Genomic DNA, 21,136 nt, shown 5'->3' on the forward strand with positions numbered 1-21,136 from the left:
CAGGGCACCATACAGTAAATGTAACATGGAGACCATTAACACCGATACCACAGGGCTCCATACGATAAATGTAACATGAAGACCATCAACACCGACACCGCAGCGCTCTGCCGCCCTGATGCGATAAATATAATATGGAGACCACCAACTCTGACGTCACAGCGCTCCACCACCCTTCATACAACTAATGTAGCATGTATACCATCAACTTTGATGACGCAGCCCTCCGCCGCACTCCATACAATAAATGTAATAGAGACCACAACACTGACGCCGCAGCGCTTTGCTGTCCCCCCTTATAAAAGATAAATGTAATATGGCGACCACCAACACTGACGCCGCAGTTCTCTGCCACCCTCCATACAATAAATGTAACATGGAGACCACCAACACTGACACCACACACCTCTGCCACCCCCATACCATTCCATTAACGTAACATGGAGACCACCAACACTGATACTACGCCCCCCTGCTACCCCATATTCCATAAATGTAACATGGAGATAACCAACACTGATAACAAAGCGCTCCACCACCCCCAAATGATAAATGTAACATGGAGACCACCATCACTGAAGTACTCCATCGCCCCCATACGATAAATGTAACATGGAGACCGCTAACACTGATGACGCAATAATCTGTCATCCCCCATAATATAAACCTAACATGAAGACCACCAACACTGACCCGCAGAGCTCCGCCGCTCCCATATGATAAACGTAACATGGAGACCACTATCACTGAAGCACTCCGTCAGCCCTCAATATGGAGGCCACCAACACTGACACCGCAGAGCTCCACTGCCCACATACAATAAACATAACAAGGAAACCACCAACACTGACACTGCAGAGCTCTGCCCCCCCATACGAGAAACGTAACATGGAGACCACTATCACTGAAGCACTCCGTCAGCCCTCAATATGGAGGCCACCAACACTGACACCGCAGAGCTCCACTGCCCACATACAATAAACATAACAAGGAAACCACCAACACTGACACTGCAGAGCTCTGCCCCCCCATACGATAAACGTAACATGGAGACCACTATCACTGAAGCACTCCGTCAGCCCTCAATATGGAGGCCACCAACACTGACACCGCAGAGCTCCACTGCCCACATACAATAAACATAACAAGGAAACCACCAACACTGACACTGCAGAGCTCTGCCCCCCATACGATAAACGTAACATGGAGACCACTATCACTGAAGCACTCCGTCAGCCCTCAATATGGAGGCCACCAACACTGACACCGCAGAGCTCCACTGCCCACAAACAATAAAAATAACAAGGAAACCACCAACACTGACACTGCAGAGCTCTGCCCCCCCATACGATAAACATAACATGGAGACCACTATCACTGAAGCACTCCGTCAGCCCTCAATATGGAGGCCACCAACACTGACACCGCAGAGCTCCACTGCCCACATACAATAAACATAACAAGGAAACCACCAACACTGACACTGCAGAGCTCTGCCCCCCCATACGATAAACGTAACATGGAGACCACTATCACTGAAGCACTCCGTCAGCCCTCAATATGGAGGCCACCAACACTGACACCGCAGAGCTCCACTGCCCACATACAATAAACATAACAAGGAAACCACCAACACTGACACTGCAGAGCTCTGCCCCCCCATACGATAAACGTAACAAGGAGACCACCAATACTGACGCCGCAGAGCTCTGCAACCCTCCGCCGACCCCCATATAATATGTAACATGAAGACCACCAACACTGCCACCGCAGAGCTCCGCTGCCCTCTTTCCTATGACGACAGTCATATCCACAGATGCATGTATATGACACTGATACTGCAGAGATAGACAGGCTGTGGGGCGTCCACAGTGCATCTTGACCCATGAGTCTGAATATTTTCTAACACCGGCTACCAATTCCTCTGCACAGTTCCATGAGAACACTGACTGGTATTGAGACTCCACTAGAGGGAGCTCTCTGAATACCGATTATACATAAGCCTCAATAGTAAATCTTTCTTTAGTGTGCGCCCCCTGGTGGTGACTGCAGGCAGCAAAGGTTTATTACTTCTATAGCCGTGAAGGGGTGGGGAGCTTTGTATCAGGATAATGTATCTCTGACAGCTATAAAGAATTTACCACGCAGCTCATCTCGATCCGGAGTCCACTGAAGTAACAGTTGTATGCCTTGTAAGGAATATTTTGGCTGGGGGGTAAATTAGACTAGATCACATTTTTTTGTGAAGTAAATTTTAGTGAATCTGTCATTGCTCTTTCAGGAAGGGCAAGAGTTAAGATCAGGGTGTGGCAGCATCAACCAGGAGAGCGGCCATGTTGGATTCCTGTAATGAAGCCCCTTCTATATAACGGGTGTGTAATACTGTACAAAGCAAACCCAGATGGCGACCACCCCCCGTGCTCGTCGTAAGCGCTGAGCACAATATTTGCTTCAATATTGAAGCACTTGTGGAATGTGAGGAGGATGAAGGCGCAGTGACCGCGGGGTCTGAGGGCCGAGGGCACATAGATCATGGCTGGGGGCAGTCACATCGTAGCTACACATTATGTCCCTCAGTGGGGTTTACATAAGAAGACCCCCTATGTCAGTGACCCGGACACGGGGCAGGATGGGAACCTCCCTGAGGTAAAAAAAGATGGGGCCCTCACTGAGGTAAAAAGACAGTGAGGTCCATAACCTGGTCACACAGGGGGTAACAGCAACAACCTGCCCGACGGGTGACAACTAGCAGCAAAAACAAGGAGTAAGAAGAAACGCCAACAAGCAGCAGAAGCCCAAAAATGTTCTGTCTCCCATATTAAATACTCACCGAGGACAGTCCGGCAGCTGAGGAGACAACTTACAGAATCATGGCGCAAATCTGTGACCATTCTGACACCACATCTGCACGTTCACCGCGGATTCACCTGTCAATGGTGGGAACGCCGCACCTTCTGCCTGACCGTAAAGACATTTAGTGCCTCACATAAAACCTTCTCTGTCAATCCCAGCCTCGTCGGCATTTATGAGCATCATGCGATGGTCATGTTTATCAGCGGGATGACATGTCTCAGCAGTTTTGCCATGTTACTGCTTCGGCTTTAGGTGACCGCCATCACAAAAAAAGAAAGTGGCTGTAAAATTCTGGGGCAAAGTTAAATCCAATGCAGGACGCGGATTAAAAATGTCCCTGTCTTCATTTTCATCACTTTAAGGCGATATTCACACTGCGCTTTTCTCAGGCTTTATTTTTTTTTTCCCTTTTTAGCAAGTGTGCCCGAAAAACACCTGAAAAATTGCTCAGAAAAAGCTTGAAAGACTTTTCTTGCTCATCTCTTTTGTAAAACCACTTTATTCTTTCAGGCCTTTAATCGCTTCAGGTCTCCAAAACCACCGGACGGTGAACAGAGGTGACCGGACGGTGAACAGAGGTGACCGGACGGTGAACAGAGGTGACCGGACGGTGAACAGAGGTGACAGGACGGTGAACAGAGGTGACAGGACGGTGAACAGAGGTGACAGGACGGTGAACAGAGGTGACAGGACGGTGAACAGAGGTGACCGGACGGTGAACAGAGGTGACCGGACGGTGAACAGAGGTGACCGGACGGTGAACAGAGGTGACCGGACGGTGAACAGAGGTGACCGGACGGTGAACAGAGGTGACCGGACGGTGAACAGAGGTGACAGGACGGTGAACAGAGGTGACAGGACGGTGAACAGAGGTGACAGGACGGTGAACAGAGGTGACCGGACGGTGAACAGAGGTGACCGGACGGTGAACAGAGGTGACCGGACAGTCTCCTAGCGCTTTCTGCTCGGATGCGGCTCCATATTGTACAATGGAATGGGAAGGCAGAAAGAATGGGGCCATTGTGTATTCACCTCAGATAACGCTAGCATTTTATACATCGCTTAATGGTTGTGAAAATATCGCAGCCATCATCTGCTGGGAAAAATGTGGGATCAGGTCCTGAGCCTGCACCAAAGTAAGGGAGCCAACGTAACTGTACGTCATGTGTCGGTAAGGAGTTAAAAATCATTGTTCTCGGCAGCACATCGTCTTCTGTAAATATATGCTGCGGAGAGATATTCTACATAAACAGAATGATTGTATTAATGAGCACTTTGTGTACATGAAAGGGCAGCCTATCTATAACCTTAAAGTCTGTGAATGGCGTGCACACAAGTGGGAGAATTGAGGAGTTAGTGAATGGGTCAACAAGACCAGGTCCAAGTCACAGAGAATCACTGCACACTCACATACAATGCAATATTCATTTGTGATTTTTTTCAGAAAAAATTGTGCACAAAAATGACCGTCTCTGATATTTCGGCCCAAGGGGCCTTGATCACAGGGTCGCTAAACAAAGCAAAAATTATATACAATAAATATACAAAAATATTTACAATATATACAAATGCAAAGTATAGATGTATCAGTACATAAGATAAAATGAATAAACCAATAATAAATAAAAAAATAAATAGCATGTGTGAAAGAATAGATCTGGTATATTGGTCCAAAATGCCACGCAGTGCCATAAACATGCTGAAGGTATAATGGGTAACTCATACTGTATATTCGTATGGTGGAACATGATAAAATATGGTGTTATATAAGGTAAAATAGGTGTCAAATACTATAGATATAGTCACATACATATATATCAATGCAAATAACATATCACACTGGATAAAATCATTCAAATGCATGGAATGGGAATCAACGAAAGAGGTAATCACATTGTGTGTGGATATATGTACCTGTCATAAGTAGTCCTGGTATAAGGATGTCTAGTGTGAAGTGTGAGGAATGCTGACGTACCTATGGGGATAAAGGTGGTACAGGTAAGTAATTTAACAAAAATAAGAATCCGGGTGCCCAGGTGGCTAATCTCAGACGATTTTAGGGGTGAAGATGATGGATCTGGAGGTCCTGTGCTGGTGTGGATACACGTGGTCTGCGCACGGACTGGTCACTGGTCTCCTGTGCCTAGCGTGACAGCCTCATAGCAATATATGAAGCTGTCATGCTCTGGTTGGGAGAGCCGCAGCCAATCTGTGCATTCTGGTCTGTGCATTCTGGTCTGTGCATTCTGGTCTGTGCATTCTGGTCTGTGCATTCTGGTCTGTGCATTCTGGTCTGTGCATTCTGGTCTGTGCATTCTGGTCTGTGCATTCTAGTCTGTGCATTCTAGTCTGTGCATTCTAGTCTGTGCATTCTAGTCTGTGCATTCTAGTCTGTGCATTCTAGTCTGTGCACAGATGTCTGAAAGAGTCCGTAGACAAATTTGTGAACAATACTTGAGAGAATAAGGTCTTTTGTGTACATAGAAAAAGTCTTAGATATTGGAGTTCAGCTCATGAAAAACAGGAGCAAAAAACAAAGTGTTGTGTTTTATCTTTTTTTTTTTTTTTTTTAAATTAGTATGGATCATGGTGATATTGCTGATGGTTCTATAGATGTAGGCTATGTAAAGGTACTATATACATACAGTTATAGGTGATGGCACTATAGATTTGTTCTATGGGTGGTGGCCAGATAAGATTTAGGGTATACGTTTGTGTACTATAGGTATTGTCACAATATATCTGGGTTAAATATGTTATGGAACTTTATATTTGTATCCCTTAGGCGGTAATACTTTAGATTTATTGTTTATAGATCTAGGTGATATAGGTGATGGCACTCTGCATCTCGATTCTATAGGTGTAAACACTATAGCTCTGGGTTCCACAGGTGATGACACCATATATCTGAGTTTATATTTCCGAGCTGTATAGGTGGTGGTACTATAGATATAGGTTATATGTTGAGTTCTATAGGTGATGACACTGTAGTTTTGCATTATCTGGGTAATCTATATACAGTGGCATGTTAAAGTTTGGGCACCCTGGTCAAAATTACTGTTATTGTGAACAGATAAGAAAGTTGAAGATGAAATGATCTCTAAATATCTGTCACGGTCGTCTCTCTATTGTAGAGACAAGTGACAGGTTCTGGGCCAGAGCTTGTTTGCTTTGAGACTCTGCAGATTTATTGTATTCCCTTTCCTTTGGCGAGGAGAGGGTTAACGTCTGTATTCCTTGACAGCAAGCATTCCATTGCCTTCCTAGGTGTTTCCGGTTTGGAACACTCCCAGTCCCAATATATACCCTCTGCTCCTTGTAGAGGGTGCCAGTTATTCTCTTCCTCATTTGGATGCTTGGTCTGGAGGTAGAACGAGCTAGTGGAGCCCTCTCTGCAAATTGCTGTATAGGCTCCAGTCTTGGTACTGACTGCAGCAGTCTGTTGTGTTTTCCCCTGTCTGTCTTTCCTTCCTTTGGGTTTTTATTAGTGCAGTGGTGGGGCTAGCATTCCTCACCTGCCAGCTCCCTAGCCAGGGCTATTACAAGGTTCTCAGGTATCCTATTCAGCGACAGGTGCGGAACCTGTATAGGGACTGGCTAGGAGTGTAGGGTACAGCTGCAGGTGAGTAAAGGAGGTGTCCCAACTTCTCCTTACTAGTGTTAAGGCCTACCGTTCTTAAAGTGTCCCCGTCGTATGCCATATTTCCGTGTCACCCAGCGTGACAAAGGCATAAAGTTAAAGATAGACACATTTCCTTTGTATTTTAGGCAAAAAAAAATTATTTTAACATTTTAAAATTAACTATAAAGGAAAATGGGCCAATGCAAAAGTTTGGACACACCCCTTTAGCCTTTTGTAGAAGCCAAGTTTATTTCAATCCTTGTTTGAGGGATATTAATCCATTCTTCCTTGGAAAAGTTTTCTAGTTTTGTGAGATTCCTGTGTCGTCTTGCACTCACTGCTCTTTTGAGGTCTAGCCACAGATTTTCAATGATGTTTAGATCAGTGGACTGTGAGGACCATTATAAAATCTTCAGCTTGCACGTTTTAAGGTCATTTATTGTGGATTTTGACGCGTGTTTAGGATTATTATCCATTTGTAGAAGCTATTCTCTTTTGAACTTCAGCTTTTTTACAGATAGTTTATTGTTTCATCAAGAATTTGTTGAAATTTTATTGAATCCATTCTTCCCTCTAAACCGTGAAATGTTTCTCATGCCAATGGCTGCAACACAACCCCAAAGTATGATTGATCCACCCCCATGCTTAATGGTTGGCAAGATATTCTTTTCCTGAAATTCTGTGCCATTTTTTTGTACACACATACCTTTGATCATTGTGGCCAAAGAATTATATTTTAACCTCATCGGTCCATAGGACTTGTTACCAAAATGCATCAGGCTTTTTTAGATGTTCTCTTGCATACTTCTGATGCTGAATTTTCTGGTGAGGACGCAGCAGAGGTTTTCTTCTGATGACTCTTTCATGAATGCCATATTTGTACAGGTGTCTCTGAAAAGGAGAACAATGTACCACAACTCCAGAGTCTGCTAAATAGTCCTGAAGTCTTTTGCAGTAAAGCGGAGGTTCTGAATTGCCTCTCTAGCAATCTTTCGAGCAGCTCTCACAGAAATTTTGCTGGGTCTTCCAGACCTTATCTTGACCTCCACTGCTCCTGTAATGCTGCTGCAACTGCCATTTCTTAATTATATTTCAGAAAAGGCAACTTGAAAACACTTCTGCTATCTTCTTATAGCCTTCTCCTGCTTTGTGGACCGCCACTATTTTCAATTTCAGAGTGCTAGGCAGCTGCTTAGAAGAACCTATGGCTGCTGTTTTTTGGCACAAGGTTAGAGGAGGCTGGGCCTTTATAAAGCTGTGAAATTTGCATCTCCTGACCTTTCCTAACGATGATCGTGAACAAGCCATAACCCTAACAGGATAATTAAGGTCTGAATCCTTGGTCAAAGTTGTCTATCCACACAAATCTTCAAAGGTGCCCAAACTTTTGCATCAATCAGTTTTCCTTTTTGTAATTTTTCAAAAGTAAAAGATGATTTTTTTTTTTGCCTAAAATACAAAGGAAATGTGTTATCTTTCAACTTTATGCCTTTTAGAGATAATTTCGTCTTCGACTTCCTTAGCGGTTCACAATAACAGTATGTAATTGTGACGAGGGTCGCCCAAACGTTTACATGCCACTGTAGGTGGTTATACTATGGTTTTGTGAGGCCCCATTATAGATAGAAGCCAAAGCTCACATCACAGTCATAGGGATGAAGCAAACAAGTCGGTGCCTCCGGATGACGCTTGCTGTTACTTCTGTGAATGGAGAAATTAATGTGTAACCCACTGTAAATGTAACGCAGCCACCGCTGTGGATGATGCAATTGTGTGCTCCTGTGTATCAGCCAAAACTATCGGAATATGAACAGTTCAAGGCAAATAATAAGGAACCGTTAGGGGAGCAGTTAAAACAATATAATGGACCCTTAGGCAGTTGATTTCGGGCCATAATGAGCAAGCATTGATGAGTTATATATAAGCGGGTTGGCGCTGCAGGCATACACAGCGATGGATCTGGCGATGTGCTGTCAATAAGTGATTTATCAGGTGAGCGCTGACATGTCTACATGGGCCGATAGTCAGGATCGTGCGCCGTTCCCTGAAAGTGTAAAGGATATGCAAAGTCTGCAGGGGACGAGGTATAAGCTGCTCCGTATGTACAGAAGAGGCGGCCATGACACCCAGCCACACACATTCCGTATAGGATTTAGGTGAAAATAAAAGGAACCCCATGAACCTGCACACGAGGCGAGGGGGATGGGGGAGTGAATACTGGCATCACTTATACTTTGTGCTTCTTTCATTCCTCACCATTTCCAAGACCTCTGCTTACTGTCACTGAATAAAAACATGCTAGTGAGTATAATGACATTTTATTCAGAGCTAGTAATTTGCACAGCTGAAGATTTGTTACCATGTATCAGTGCAGATCATTCTCCATGAGCCACACACCTCAGCAGCACAGAGCTCTCTCCTGTCCACTTTGTAACAGGTCTATACTGCTTAGCTTATTGAGTATTAGATCTGTAGTTTAGGTCTGTGCAGTCTGGGAGGACCCCCTCCCCAACTTCAGGTCACCCCAATATTGTTCTCATAGGGACACAACCCCACCTGACTACAGGTCACCCCAATACTGTCCTCATAGGGACACAGCTCCCCTGACTGCGGGCCACCCCAATACTGTCCTCATAGGGACACAGCCTCACTGACTGCAGGTCACCTAAATACTGTTCTCATAGGGACACAGCCCCTCTGACTGCAGGTCACCCCAATACTGTCCTCACAGGGACACAGCCCCACTGACTGCAGGTCACCTCAATACTGTCCTCATAGGGACACAGCCCCACTGACTGCATGTCACCTCAATACTGTCCTCATAGGGACACAGCCCCACTGACTGCATGTCACCCCAATACTGTCCTCATAGGGACACAGCCCCACTGACTGCATGTCACCCCAATACTGTCCTCATAGGGACACAGCCCCACTGACTGCATGTCACCCCAATACTGTCCTCATAGGGACACAGCCCCTCTGACTGCGGGTCACCCCAATACTGTCCTCATAGGGACACAGCCCCACTGACTGCAGGTCACCCCAATACTGTCCTCATAGGGACACAGCCCCTCTGACTGCAGGTTACCCCAATACTGTTCTCATAGGGACACAGCCCCTCTGACTGCAGGTCACCCCAATACTGTCCTCATAGGGACACAGCCCCTCTGACTGCGGGTCACCCCAATACTGTCCTCATAGGGACACAGCCCCACTGACTGCAGGTCACCCCAATACTGTCCTCATAGGGACACAGCCCCTGTGACTGCAGGTCACCCCAATACTGTCCTCATAGGGACACAGCCCCACTGACTGCATGTCACCCCAATACTGTCCTCATAGGGACACAGCCCCTCTGACTGCGGGTCACCCCAATACTGTCCTCATAGGGACACAGCCCCACTGACTGCAGGTCACCCCAATACTGTCCTCATAGGGACACAGCCCCTCTGACTGCAGGTTACCCCAATACTGTTCTCATAGGGACACAGCCCCTCTGACTGCAGGTCACCCCAATACTGTCCTCATAGGGACACAGCCCCTCTGACTGCGGGTCACCCCAATACTGTCCTCATAGGGACACAGCCCCACTGACTGCAGGTCACCCCAATACTGTCCTCATAGGGACACAGCCCCTCTGACTGCAGGTCACCCCAATACTGTCCTCATAGGGACACAGCCCCACTGACTGCAGGTCACCCCAATACTGTCCTCATAGGGACACAGCCCCTCTGACTGCAGGTTACCCCAATACTGTTCTCATAGGGACACAGCCCCTCTGACTGCAGGTCACCTAAATACTGTTCTCACAGGGACACAGCCCCTCTGACTGAAGGTCACCCCAATATTGTCCTCATAGGGACACAGCAACCATGACTGCAGGTCACCCCAATACTGTCCTCATAGGGACACAGCCCCACTGACTGCATGTCACCTCAATACTGTTCTCATAGGGACACAGCCCCTCTGACTGCAGGTCACCCCAATATTGTTCTCATAGGGACACAGACACCCTGACTGCAGGTCACCCCAATACTGTCCTCATAGGGACACAGCTCCCATGACTGAAGGTCACCCCAATACTGTCCTCATAGGGACACAGCCCCACTGACTGCAGGTCACCCCAATACTGTCCTCATAGGGACACAGCACCACTGACTGCATGTCACCCCAATACTGTCCTCATAGGGACACAGCCCTCTGACTGCATGTCACCCCAATACTGTCCTCATAGGGACACAGCACCACTGACTGCGGGTCACCCCAATACTGTCCTCATAGGGACACAGCCCTCTGACTGCATGTCATCCCAATACTGTCCTCATAGGGACACAGCCCCACTGACTGCAGGTCACCCCAATACTGTCCTCATAGGGACACAGCCCTCTGACTGCATGTCATCCCAATATTGTTCTCATAGGGACACAGCCCCACTGACTGCAGGTCACCCCAATACTGTCCTCATAGGGACACAGCCCTCTGACTGCATGTCATCCCAATATTGTTCTCATAGGGACACAGCCCCTCTGACTGCAGGTCACCTAAATACTGTTCTCACAGGGACACAGCCCCCCTGACTGCAGGTCACACCAATACTCTCCTCATAGGGACACAGCCCCCTGACTGCAGGTCACACCAATACTCTCCTCATAGGGACACAGCCTCCCTAACTGCAGGTCACCCCAATACTGTCCTCATAGTGACACAGCCCCCCTGACGGCAGGTCACCCCAATACTATCATCATAGGGACACAGCCCCTCTGACTGTAGGTCACCCCAAAATTGTCCTCATAAGGACACAGCCCCCCTGACTACAGGTCACCCCAATACTGTCCTCATAGGCACACAGCCCCCTGACTACGGGTCACCCCAATTCTGTGCCTACAGGTACACAGCTCCCTGTGACTGCGGGTCATCCTAATACTATCCCTACAGGTACAGGTGTTATTATATAAATATATATATACCTCTATGTAGGTCACTGGCATACCTTACACAGCTCTGTTCAGTAATTATCACATTATGTAGTGGTCTTCTGATATTTCTCTGAGATACATAACCCCCTCCGCTCTGTGAAATATTCAATTACACCCGGACAACAACTAAACTCTTTATCTTTTCTCCGCTCGACTGAACCCTGCACCTGGCATCACATCTGAAGTCACAGAAACCGTATCCAAGAAAAGCGATCGTCCTTGTCCTTCTGGTACCTGCATTAAAGGGCCGAAGTCAAACAGAAGGAGGAAGCGGCCAGAAAAATCAGAGGTAACCGGAGAATGCAGAAAATGACCACTTGTAAGTGCACAATGTAGGAGGAACTAATCAAAACACACTATGCAGGGCACACCACCCCGGCGGGAAAGGTCAGTATCCACGGCGCAGGGTGTACAGCGCAGGAGACACCGCACAGGATGTAAAGACCGGTATACACAGCTCAGGACACACAGTGCAGGAGAACAGCGTATGATGGATAGTGCAGGAACCAAAGCACAGAACATATAGCACAAGACGTACAGTGCAGGAGGCACAATGCAAAGGTCAGAGTGCAGGAGGCACCTATGGGACAGCACAAGGTGTACAGCTGGTAGAAAGGATCGTGCTGCAGTCCAGTCACTAAAGAGTTGCGCAAAAACAACATTTTTTTGTTCGACTAAAAATAATAATAATTTCAACTGGATCCATTATTTTTTTTTTATTTTTCCAGTAAGCAAAAAGCGAATCCTTATCAAATGGAAGAGAACGGATGGCTAGTCAATGGAAACGTTTCCAATAGTGTTTAATGTAAAAAAAACAAAAAAACCGAATCCAGTTGAGGTTATTTTTCAGCTGGACAAAAATGTTGTGTTTGCACTGGATTGTAGGACGCACAGAGCAGAACTGGATGCCCGGAGCAGGACGCACAGAGCAGAACGCACAGAGCAGGACTGGATACACGGAGCAGGACGCACAGAGCAGAACTGGATACACGGAGCAGGACGCACAGAGCAGGACTGGATACACGGAGCAGGACGCACAGAGCAGGACGCACACAGAGCAGAACGCACAGAGCAGGACTGGATACACGGAGCAGGACGCACAGAGCAGGACGCACAGAGCAGAACGCACAGAGCAGAACGCACAGAGCAGGACTGGATACACGGAGCAGGACGCACAGAGCAGGACGCACAGAGCAGAACGCACAGAGCAGAACGCACAGAGCAGGACTGGATACACGGAGCAGGACGCACAGAGCAGGACGCACAGAGCAGAACGCACAGAGCAGAACGCACAGAGCAGGACTGGATACACGGAGCAGGACGCACAGAGCAGGACGCACAGAGCAGAACGCACAGAGCAGGACGCACAGAGCAGGACGCACAGAGCAGGACGCACAGAGCAGGACGCACAGAGCAGAACTGGATACATGGAGCAGGACGCAAAGGGCAGAACTGGATACATGGAGCAGGACGCACAGAGCAGAACTGGATACATGGAGCAGGACACACAGAACAGAACGCACAGAGCAGAACTGGATACACGGAGCAGAACTGGATACACGGTGCAGGACGCACAGAGCAGAACTGGATACATGGAGCAGGACGCACAGAGCAGAACTGGATACACGGTGCAGGACGCACAGAGCAGGATGCACAGAGCAGAACTGGATGCCCGGAGCAGGACGCACAGAGCAGGATGCACAGAGCAGGACTGGATGCCCGGAGCAGGACGCACAGAGCAGGACGCACAGAGCAGGACGCGATGCCCGGAGTAGGACGCACAGAGCAGGACGCACAGAGCAGAACTGGATGCACGGAGCAGGACGCACGGAGCAGCACTAGATGGATAGAGCAGGACGCACAGAGCAGGATGCACACAGCAGAACTGGATACACGGAGCAGGACGCACAGAGCAGGACGCACAGAGCAGCGCTGGATGCACGGAGCAGGACGCACAGAGCAGGACGCACAGAGCAGGACGCACAGAGCAGCGCTGGATGCACGGAGTAGGACGCACAGAGCAGCACTAGATGCACGGAGTAGGACACACAGAGCAGCACTAGATGGATGGAGCAGGACGCACAAAGCAGGATGCACAGAGCAGCACTGGATGCACGGAGCAGGACGCACAGAGCAGCACTAGATGGATGGAGCAGGACGCACAAAGCAGGATGCACAGAGCAGCACTGGATGCACGGAGCAGGACGCACAGAGCAGGACGCACAGAGCAGCACTGGATGCACGGAGCAGGACGCACAGAGCAGCATGCACAGTGCAGCACTGGAGTAACAGAGCAGGACGCACAGAGCAGGACGCACAGAGCAGGACGCACAGAGCAGGACGCACAGAGCAGGACTGGATGCACGGAGCAAGACGCACAGAGCAGCATTAGATGCACGGAGCAAGACGCACAGAGCAGCAGGACGCACAGAGCAGCACTGGAGTAACAGAGCAGGACGCGTGGAGCAGGAGGCGCGGAGCAGGAGGCGCAGAGCAGGAGGCGCAGAGCAGGAGGCGCAGAGCAGGACTCATGGCTGCCATTTTCTGTAGAATTCAACAAATATTCACCATATCTTATAAGACTCAAGGACATTTCTTTGAAGTTCATAAAGGAACCAACAGTAATAATTAAATCCCAGGTAAGGGGCCACCCGGGGCCGTTACTGTACACACTGGACACTTAACCACTGAGCCGGCTGCTGCTAATCTCTAGTGCCTGCTGTGAGGTATGAGAACATTACATTAATATATATGAAATACATAGAATCCATTTAACATGGGATTAAGCACTCACAGCTCTGTGTACAAAATGACTGATAACAGAGAGCAGTACATTACACAGACAATGGTTGACCCTACTAGTCCTAAATGCCTGACCCTTGAGCTGCACAGTAAGTGGGGTAGGAGAACCCCCTAAACTTCTAATGAAGATGACATCCTTTTGGGTGATAAATGCTTCCGGTATCCTTTATACATCCTCGATTTCCACGCTCCGTTATCTGCTATACACCCCCAATATCAGTTACCCCCCCACTTCTCCCCCCACCACATACACACGGGAAGAAGAGAATCATGGGACTCAGCCTGTGGATGAAACATCAAAGTCTTTTCTCCTCGTTTGCGCTAATCTCTGGTGCAGATTATTTGCCGCTGATCTCTGCGATTCCGTTAGTTACACGTCTCTGTCTCTAATATTACTAATCTCTTTACTGACGACGCTGCGGGGAGCAGACGTGTACCGGGAACATTCTATCCAACATGGAGGAGGGAGAACCCACCTCTAGGATGTCACAGAAGAGGCGCCGCTGATCTGACAGATATTGGTCATATTGGTCAGAAATCTTTCTGTACACCCAAAGCCAAAGAGAAGCGTTCCGGAGTTTGGCCAGATCTGAAAACCGATCATCAGCTACGACATTTATACCGAACATCACTGCCAGAAGCCGGAGGACACCACACCAACAGCCACACAGTATAGCCAGTCTGACCGTGTACTCCACCTCCACCTTGTGCCAGCCATTGCACTGGTTACCTCTCCGCCACAGTACAATCTATACTTCTTTCTCTCACCCACAAATGTCTCCACAGTTCGGCATTACTGTACATAGTGACATATTACTTAGGTTGAAAAAAAAAGACCTAGGTCCATCTAGTTCCCTCTTCCTCCACCAGTTCTACATTTGGTCACTAAGTCATTTATAACCAGCAATGTTGTGTGTGCTGAGGAAATCATCCAGCCCTGATATAAAAGCTGTTATAGTATCTGCCATTACTACCTCTTGTGGTCGGCATTCCACAGTCTGACTGCTCTAACTGTAAAGAACCCTTTCCTATTTAGCTGTCGGAATCGCTTTTCTTCCACTCGCAGTGAGTGCCCCCTGGTCCTTAGTATTGTCTTTGGAAGGAATAAGTCATGTGCCAGTCCTTTATATTGACCACACATGTATTTATACATAAATGAGATCTCCTCTGAGACGTCTTTTTTCTAAGCTAAACATATCTAACTTTTTCACCCTCTCATCATATGTGAGGCCTTCCATTCCTTGTAGTGGTCTAGTTGCCGCCTTTGAACTGACTCTAACTTCTGAATGTCCTTTTTGAAATGTGGAGCCCAAAACTGGATCCCATATTCCAGATGTGGCCTTACAAGTGATTTCTAGAGGGGTAACAATACGTTGGGATCACGGGATCTAATCTCTCTTTTTATACACCCTAGAATCTTGTTTGCTCCTTCCTGATCTTGCCCATTCTGCAATTGATCTAAGATGAACATCTTCCATAATCTGAACCTCTCACTTCCATGTCCAGGATTTCTCTTGTGCTGCACCAGTTTCCTGGAATGCACTACCCTGGACGAATCAAGTAATACCTGGCCACCGTATTTTTAAGCATACCCCGAAAAACACATCTCTTTAGACTGGATTATCACCTTAACTAACCTAACTATCCCATGTTCCCTCTTTCTAATTTTTCCAGAGAATCTGGTCCCTCATATTCATCATCCTCCATGCATCCTATAGCACTTGGTAACTGGTTGATGACCGGATCATTGATGATGATTGGTTCATTGATTATGATGATGCCTCATACTGAAAATCAAAAGGGGGAGAGGCAACAGTAGAATAATGATGCCTCATACAGCTGATGATGACTCATACAGCTTTATATCATAACCTCTATTTACTATATTTTTGGCAGGGCCATATATGACAGCACATTCTACCTATCATGTCCCTTATTTCCTCACAGATTGTCGCTTAGGACCCTCACTCCTCCTGTAACTGTTACTTTGTACTATCTTTATGGTCTGTACATGTCCCCTCTCAATCACAGCCCTCTACAGGAAGATCCACACTGTGACCGCGTGCTCTATACATGGGGCTGGATGTGTGCAGCTGTCGGTCCCCATCAGCTGAGTGCTGCTGCTGTACACTCCGGCAAAGGAGTCTGTACTCACGTGTAGCGTGCTGGAGACCACGGAGCCCGGCGCAGGGGAGGCTGCGGGTGCAGACAGAGGTCCGGAGGTTAGTAGAGGAGGCTGGCAGCGCACTGCGCGGGGTCTGACGCTGGCACAGGCACTGACAGCATTTAAAGCTCCAGAGCAGAGAGTTAATGATTGCTGACTCCGCCCCCACTGCCCGGCTAGAAGGGGGGGCATCACTTGCTTCCAAAACTCTGTGCCTACAACCGCCACCGAGACCGGAAACTGTAAATACATATATACCCGAAACATGGAGAGAGGATACACTGAAAAGAAATATACACCCGAAATATGGACACAGGATACACTGTAAAGAAATATACACCCGAAATATGGAGAGAGGATACACTGAAAAGAAATATACACCCGAAATATGGAGAGAGGATACACTGTAAAGAAATATACACCCGAAATATGGACACAGGATACACTGTAAAGAAATATAAACCCGAAATATGGAGAGAGGATACACTGAAAAGAAATATACACCCGAAATATGGAGAGAGGATACACTGTAAAGAAATATACACCCGAAATATGGACACAGGATACACTGTAAAGAAATATAAACCCGAAATATGGAGAGAGGATACACTGTAAAGAAATATACACCCGAAATATGGAGAGAGGATACAATGTAAATATATATACACCCGAAATATGGAGAGAGGATACACTGTAAAGAAATATAAACCCGAAATATGGAGAGAGGATACACTGAAAAGAAATATACACCCGAAATATGGAGAAAGGATACACTGTAAAGAAATATACACCCGAAATATGGAGAGAGGATACAATGTAAATATATATACACCCGAAATATGGAGAGAGGATACACTGAAAAGAAATATACACCCGAAATATGGAGAGAGGATACACTGTAAAGAAATATACACCCGAAATATGGACACAGGATACACTGTAAAGAAATATAAACCCGAAATATGGAGAGAGGATACACTGTAAAGAAATATACACCCGAAATATGGAGAGAGGATACAATGTAAATATATATACACCCGAAATATGGAGAGAGGATACACTGTAAAGAAATATAAACCCGAAATATGGAGAGAGGATACACTGAAAAGAAATATACACCCGAAATATGGAGAAAGGATACACTGTAAAGAAATATACACCCGAAATATGGAGAGAGGATACAATGTAAATATATATACACCCGAAATATGGAGAGAGGATACACTGAAAAGAAATATACACCCGAAATATGGAGAGAGGATACACTGTAAAGAAATATACACATGAAATATGGAGAGAGGATACAATGTAAAGAAATATACACCCGAAATATGGAGAGAGGATACACTGTAAAGAAATATACACATGAAATATGGAGAGAGGATACAATGTAAAGAAATATACACACGAAATATGGAGAGAGGATGCAATGTAAATATATATACACCCAAAATATGGAGAGAGGATACACTGTAAATAAATATAAACCCGAAATATGGAGAGAGGGTACACTGTAAAGAAATATACACCCGAAATATGGAGAGAGGATACACTGTAAAGAAATATAAACCCGAAATATGGAGAGAGGGTACACTGTAAAGAAATATACACCCGAAATATGGAGAGAGGATACAATGTAAAGAAATATACACCCAAAATATAGAGAGAGGATACACTGTAAAGAAATATACACATGAAATATGGAGAGAGGATACACTGTAAAGAAATATACACCCGAAATATGGAGAGAGGATACACTGTAAAGAAATATACACCCGAAATATGGAGAGAGGATACACTGTAAAGAAATATAAACCCGAAATATGGACACAGGATACACTGTAAAGAAATATACACCCGAAATATGGAAAGAGGATACACTGAAAAGAAATATACACCCGAAATATGGAGAGAGGATACACTGAAAATAAATATACACCCGAAATATGGAGAGAGGATACACTGAAAATAAATATACACCCGAAATATGGACACAGGATACACTGTAAAGAAATATACACCCGAAATATGGGGAGAGGATACAATGTAAATATATATATATATATATATATCCACCGTGCGGAGCTGCCGCCCCACCACCGTGCGGAGCTGCCGCCCCACCACCGTGCGGAGCTGCCGCCCAACCTACACCCCACCTACTGTCTCCTCCCCAAAATCCTTTAGGATGTAAGCCCGCAAGGGCAGGGCCCTCTTCCCTCTGTGATAGTCTGTCTATTGTAACGTGTATATGTATTCTGTATGTAACCCCCTCATGTACAGCACCATGGAATCAATGGTGCTCTATAAATAAACAATAATAATAATAATATACACCCGAAATATGGAGAGAGGATACACTGTAAAGAAATATACACACGAAATATGGAGAGAGGATACACTGAAAAGAAATATACACCCGAAATATGGACACAGGATACACTGTAAAGAAATATACACCCGAAATATGGAGAGAGGATACACTGAAAATAAATATACACCCGAAATATGGAGAGAGGATACACTGTAAATAAATATAAACCCGAAATATGGAGAGAGGGTACACTGTAAAGAAATATACATCCGAAATATGGAGAGAGGATACAATGTAAAGAAATATATACCCAAAATATAGAGAGAGGATACACTGTAAAGAAATATACACATGAAATATGGAGAGAGGATACAATGTAAAGAAATATACACACGAAATATGGAGAGAGGATGCAATGTAAATATATATACACCCAAAATATGGAGAGAGGATATACTGTAAAGAAATATACACCCGAAATATGGAGAGAGGATACAATGTAAAGAAATATATACCCGAAATATGGAGAGAGGATACAATGTAAAGAAATATATACCCGAAATATGGAGAGAGAATACAATGTAAAGAAATATATACCCGAAATATGGAGAGAGGATACAATGTAAATATATATATACACCCAAAATATGGAGAGAGGATGCAATGTAAAGAAATATACACACGAAATATGGAGAGAGGATACACTGTAAAGAAATATACACCCAAAATATGGAGAGAGGATACAATGTAAAGAAATATACACACAAAATATGGAGAGAGGATACACTGTAAAGAAATATACACCCGAAATATGGAGAGAGGATACAATGTAAAGAAATATACACCCAAAATATGGAGAGTGGATACACTGTAAAGAAATATACACCCGAAATATGGAGAGTGGATACACTGTAAAGAAATATACACCGAAATATGGGGAGAGGATACAATGTAAATATATATATACACCCAAAATATGGAGAGAGGATACACTGTAAAGAAATATACACACGAAATATGGAGAGAGGATACACTGAAAAGAAATATACACCCGAAATATGGACACAGGATACACTGTAAAGAAATATACACCCGAAATATGGAGAGAGGATACAATGTAAATATATATACACCCGAAATATGGAGAGAGGATACACTGAAAAGAAATATACACACGAAATATGGAGAGAGGATACACTGTAAATAAATATAAACCCGAAATATGGAGAGAGGGTACACTGTAAAGAAATATACACCCGAAATATGGAGAGAGGATACAATGTAAAGAAATATATACCCAAAATATAGAGAGAGGATACACTGTAAAGAAATATACACATGAAATATGGAGAGAGGATACAATGTAAAGAAATATATACCCGAAATATGGAGAGAGGATACAATGTAAAGAAATATATACCCGAAATATGGAGAGAGAATACAATGTAAAGAAATATACAGCCGAAATATGGAGAGAGGATACAATGTAAATATATATATACACCCAAAATATGGAGAGATGATACAATGTAAAGAAATATACACCCGAAATATGGAGAGAGGATACACTGTAAAGAAATATACACCCGAAATATGGAGAGAGGATACAATGTAAAGAAATATACACCCGAAATATGGAGAGAGGATACACTGTAAATATACACCGAAATATGGAGAGAGGATACACTGTAAAGAAATATACACCCAAAATATGGAGAGAGGATACACTGTAAAGAAATATACACCCGAAATATGGAGAGTGGATACACTGTAAAGAAATATACACCGAAATATGGGGAGAGGATACAATGTAAATATATATATATATATCCACCGTGCGGAGCTGCCGCCCCACCACCGTGCGGAGCTGCCGCCCAACCTACACCCCACCTACTGTCTCCTCCCCAAAATCCTTTAGGATGTAAGCCCGCAAGGGCAGGGCCCTCTTCCCTCTGTGATAGTCTGTCTATTGTAACGTGTATATGTATTCTGTATGTAACCCCCTCATGTACAGCACCATGGAATCAATGGTGCTCTATAAATAAACAATAATAATAATAATATACACCCGAAATATGGAGAGAGGATACACTGTAAAGAAATATACACACGAAATATGGAGAGAGGATACACTGAAAAGAAATATACACCCGAAATATGGACACAGGATACACTGTAAAGAAATATACACCCGAAATATGGAGAGAGGATACACTGAAAATAAATATACACCCGAAATATGGAGAGAGGATACACTGTAAATAAATATAAACCCGAAATATGGAGAGAGGGTACACTGTAAAGAAATATACATCCGAAATATGGAGAGAGGATACAATGTAAAGAAATATATACCCAAAATATAGAGAGAGGATACACTGTAAAGAAATATACACATGAAATATGGA

The 21,136-nt window shown here is 45.2% G+C and overlaps 1 protein-coding gene across 1 annotated transcript in view; it reads right to left on the bottom strand.

Annotated features, from left to right (window-relative positions):
* Window positions 1-16,522, bottom strand: part of LOC142303690 (sodium-coupled neutral amino acid transporter 3-like) — a 65,617-nt gene extending 49,095 nt beyond the window's left edge. Inside the window, exon 1 of the mRNA XM_075345281.1 lies at window positions 16,409-16,522. The gene's annotated coding sequence lies outside the window, so the exon portion shown is untranslated. The remainder of the gene's footprint in view (window positions 1-16,408) is intronic.
* Between the last annotated feature and the right edge of the window lie 4,614 nt (window positions 16,523-21,136).

Source organism: Anomaloglossus baeobatrachus, chromosome 4 (genome assembly GCF_048569485.1).
Source record: "Anomaloglossus baeobatrachus isolate aAnoBae1 chromosome 4, aAnoBae1.hap1, whole genome shotgun sequence".
Classification (NCBI taxonomy): Eukaryota; Metazoa; Chordata; class Amphibia; order Anura; family Aromobatidae; genus Anomaloglossus; species Anomaloglossus baeobatrachus.